The following is a 5336-nucleotide window of genomic DNA, read 5'->3' on the forward strand; positions in this document are numbered from 1 at the left end:
GCCTCTCCCCCAACTCCCACCTTGGCGCCGAATCTGCCAAACCAAGTTAAAATCTACACAATTCGGGTAACACCACCGAAATTAAACCTTTGCCCTTTTTCTACCAACAATCCATTTTAGTTGAGATGTTGCATCGACTTTTGCAGAATAAGAGAGATGGAGGAGAGAAGGTGAGAAGAGAGATGGAGGAGATAGATACTTCAGAATCAACTTCGTCTTCTATCCTAACTTCGTCTTCTATTCCAAATTCGTCTTCACGCCCACCAATGCTCAACCAAGTAATTGCAGCCTTCAAAATCCACCGAAAATACAACATTCTATTTGATTTCTTTCTTGAGTCGAGATGTTTTCTCGACTTTTGCAGAAGGAAGGAAGGGGAGGAAGAAGAAGGGAAGAGAAGAAAGATGGAGGAGAGAAGGTGAGAGAGAGAGAATGAGAGAGAGAGTTATTAATATAAGGAGACAACCTGACCTGCACAATTATTAAATGCTCTGACAACTGAAAAAGTGAATTATTTGAACTTCCGAAAATGCCCAAACCCCTAAAAGGTTAGTTTCGGTACGAAATAGTGAAAAAGGACCAATTTTGAGATAAACGCTTAGTCCAGGGTTGTCTGGGGATATTTTTAAAGTCCAGGGTTGTCTGGCGAGATAAATACATAGTCCAGGGACTATTTTTGTAGTTCACTCTTTCGAAAATACCCTTTTAAGCATTTGGGCAATTTTGTCTTTTCAATATTTTTACTTTTCCAATATGATATTATTTCAATGATGTTGTAAATCTGATATTTTTTCACAATTATCTTCTTCTTGCCTTTTTATCCTTCATTTTGTTTCGTTTTTTAAATATCATATTTAATTTTACAAAATATAATTTAAAATTAAGATTTTTAAATATTAATAAATTATTTTAATTAAAATTAATAATTTATAACTGTGATTTTCAACCTTTCTTACAGTTGAATGTATTACTTTGATTTTCAACCTTTCAATGATAGTACTTCAAAAAGTACCACTTGATTTTTTCTAGCCTTTAGAATATTTTACACAACTTAGTAATGAAAGTTGATTGTTGTTTATTTATGATTAGGAAAAAGACCAAATCAGAAATTAACAAATATTTTATGGTATTAATGTCAATTTTTATCTTTAGTGCTAAAAATATTAATAGCTACTTAAATCACAATATTTAATCAAATTTTAATTCGTTTCATAAAATTTAAGACAAAATAAAAAGTACTATAAAATATCAAATATTTTCAATTGTCTATACAAAACTAACGTCTTTAATTAGTGATGTTTTTATTAAAATAAAAGAAAGAAAAACAAAACAAAAAAATACTTATTATATAATTATACAACGTCGATTTGAACATCATCGTTTTGCTACGTAGATGAAACTTATGAAAAATTAAACTCCATAATTTTATATTTTATTTTCAAAAATCATACAAGACTACAGAAATAAAAGTATGCAGCCAGCTCACACAAAACTCTTTTATAATAGAATGCATAAATTAATAATTTTAATTAAAAATAATTTATTGATATTTAAAAAATTTAAATTTTAAATTTAATTTTATAAAATTAAATTTAATATTGAAATAAAAATAAAGTGAAGGATAAAAAAAAAGGAAGAAGACGATAATTTCAAAATAATATCAGATTTAGAACATCATTGAAATAATATAAGATTGAAAAAGTAAAAATTTTGAAAAGGCAAAATTGTCTAAATGCTCAAAAGGACATTTTCGGATCAAAAATATTCAAAAGGATCAATTTCGAAATAAACCCTTTGTATAGATGTCTGGCGATATTTTTAAAGTCCAGGGACTATGGGCGAGATAAACTCATAGTCCTGGGACTGTTGGCCCATAGGAGGGACCATTTTTGTAGTTCACTCTTTATTTTATGTGTGTACTTAATTTTTATATGCCTTTCTTTATACGCCCTCTGCCTACAAAAAATAGACAAGTTTTATTATTTTTGACCGTATATCAAAATTAGACTAATTCTAAAAATGAAAAATTTTAAACCAATACTATTATACTAACCATAGACTCAATAATAAATATATAATAAATATGAATCCTACAATTCACTAATACTACTTTTATCACATTTTTCCTTCATCTCTCAAACATTACTAATTACATATTAAAATTTATGATATTATAATTTTATTTTATTTTTTTTAGATGGAGGGTGTACTATTTAGGAACGTGATGTCATTGTGATTGGCTAAACAGAATGTGTTTAGACTACTTTTTTTTTCAGTACTCGCATAATGAGATTACTAATAGTTAAATTGTCAAAATTTTCTGCAGAACTTTTGAAAAACATTTTCCAATTTTTCTTCCTTCTATCTAATAAAGGACAACATAATTTTATCTGAGATTATCGCTATAATAATTATATAATTTTGTTTTTTTTCACTATATAATTGATCATTTTTAAAAATTGTGACATAGGCCATAATTTGGCCAAACATGGTGTTTTTTTTTTGCCATTTGTCCAAAATTTTACTATAAAATTTAGTTAAATTCACAAATTAGCAAATCTACGTATTTTAATTATCATATCATGTATTACATGGGTCCTATTATACTGAAAAATTCATATTTAAACTAAAATATTTTTAGTTATTTGTACTTTTCTTTCTGATTATTATTTTATTTTTTCAAGATTTAAAAAAAAATCAAAACTAATAATTTTATTATTCATTGAAATTTACACAAACACATTCATGAACACACGAATACACTTAAACATGATGCTACCCTGAAACTATCGGAGCTTGACTTATGAGATCACTACGGAGTGCCTATCTAACAGAACTGACATGCAATCGACAACAACTTTAATTTAAAACTTGAAGGAATATTTGGTTTTGGAAAGCTTAATTTGTGAACCAGAACTTAACTAAGCAAGTAATAACAAGTGCAAGATAATAAGCGAGTTAAATGATAACAACATGTATAAAAACTATATTAAGGTGCAAAGGATTGTAATAGCTGCTGATTTCCCATGTGAATCTATGTCTTTAATTCATTTATCTGCATCAGCCGATCACCCCATATTGTTACATGTCAAGTATCCACCCGATGATCCGAACCCTCTAACTAGAATTATTCTTATCCCTTCGGCCCTTTCTTGGTATGATGGTACGAAGGAGATAATATTGGAATGAAAATATAAAAAAAAAATCAATTTCATTCCTATCTTCATTCTATTCCTACCGTCATTTCATTCCATCATATACATAGCTTGGCGAGTCCTTTCTAGATTTGTGATTGCTGTTTGTTACAGGTCAGAATATACATTCCTAATTAGTTGCATGTGACCAAGTATATTAATTAAGTCATTTCTTTGATTCAACTTCAACTTGTTTATCATGGTGTTCTTATTATACATTCTCTGCTTTTAATTAATGGAGTAATACATCTCACAGGCTTTTAGGTTGTGGTCCGAAACCACTGCTCATGAGTTGTGTGACTTGGGCTTTTAGGTAGAAGTTCAATTTTCAGTATAGGCCTTTTTGGCTTCACTTGCTTGGACAGCTGCGTAAAATTTAAATCATAGTACAAATAATTATGTGTTAAAATCATTAACCGAAACATGTCTGCATCCAATTCAATTGTCCAGATCTTTGAGTTTTACTTTCAAGTAACTGTCTATTTCCAGCCTGTTGAATAAAATATATTAGTCCTAGTACATCACTCCTTTTCACTCAATGTGGAATCCTATATGATCTTGGATATCCCAGCTTCCATCTCTTACTGAATCCTATATGTTTGAACACACAAAAACTCTCTTATAAGTTACTCTTTATATCTCCAACTCTATCTCAATATGAGATTCATAGAGTAGTAACAACTTATAAATCAATATTTCCATAATGTGTAAAATAGCACTAAAGTAAGCCGAATATTGTTCTATTGCATGAGATACCAATATCTTCTCTGCGCTTAATACAATATTTCAGATAAAGTACATAGCTAGGAATCAGATTCTCACTGTTTTTTCCCATAATGACATGCTGCCACACTGAGTTTTGTTCTTGTGACAAACCTTAGCAATGTACTTAAAGATGTCAATCGGTCAGCCCTCTCAAGTGCGGGCTATAATCGGATTGTGATTTTTATCGGGTTATAACTATTCAACTATACCCCTAAATATGATAATTTTGAGATATAGCTTCCCCATCATAATCTAGCAGGTGTAGCATCTAGTTGCATAAATTTATCTAAGGCTCCGTTTGATACACGGAATTAGAATTGGAATTGGAATTGAACTGGAATTGGAATTCTATGCAATTGAATTGGAAGGAATTATTCAATTCCAAATCCTATGTTTGGTAAATTGAATTGAATGTTTGATAAATATACACATAGTGCACACACTACGCAGACTACGCACACTACACACATTTCACACACTGCACACATTTCACACATTTCACACACTACACACACACTACACACATTTCTATCACATATTTCACAAATTTTACACACTACACACATTTCACACACTACATATATTTCACACATTTTAGACACTACACACACTTCACATATTTCACACATTTCACACACTACACACACTTCACATATTTCACACACTACACATATTTTACATACTACACATTTCACACACTACACACATTTCACACACTACACGCACTTCACACACTTCACACATTTACTACACACACTTGTAGTGTGTGAAATGTGTGAAGTGTATGTAGCGTGTGAAATGTGTGTAGCGTGTGAAATGTGTGTAGTGTGTGAAATATGTGTAGTGTGTGAAATGTTTGTAGTGTGTGTAGTGTGTGACATGTGCGTAGTGTGTGAAATGTGTGTAGTGTGTGTGAAATGTGTATAGTGTGTAGTGTGTGAAATGTGTTAAGTGTGTAGTGTGTGAAACGTGTGTAGTGTGTGAAGTGTGAATATTTGGAATTCCACTACTTTTGATATGAAATTCAAATTGTGGAATTGGAGGATAAATCCAAGAACTTTTTTATAACACTAAAAACTGGATTTGAAATTAAAGGCTTCAATTCCAATTCCACACCTTCAATTCCGTGTACCAAACGCAGCCTAAAGGATTACAAATGTTGATCATAATTCAATAATCTCAAATACGTCCACTGCTTCAAAGTGTGTTGCACATCCACCTATACATTATTTTGTATATACATAAACTAAGCAGTAAGCACCCAAAGCAAATGAGCATCTTCAGGTTCAGTCAAGACAAAAGTCTTAATCGTACATTAGTATGAAAATAGTACTACAAGATTGGCTTGCTGAGTAGTAATACGTATCATAGGACCAG

Source organism: Salvia hispanica, chromosome 4 (assembly GCF_029641045.1).
Source record: "Salvia hispanica isolate PSC_SH4W2 chromosome 4, Shi_PSC_v1, whole genome shotgun sequence".
Lineage (NCBI taxonomy): Eukaryota > Viridiplantae > Streptophyta > Magnoliopsida > Lamiales > Lamiaceae > Salvia > Salvia hispanica.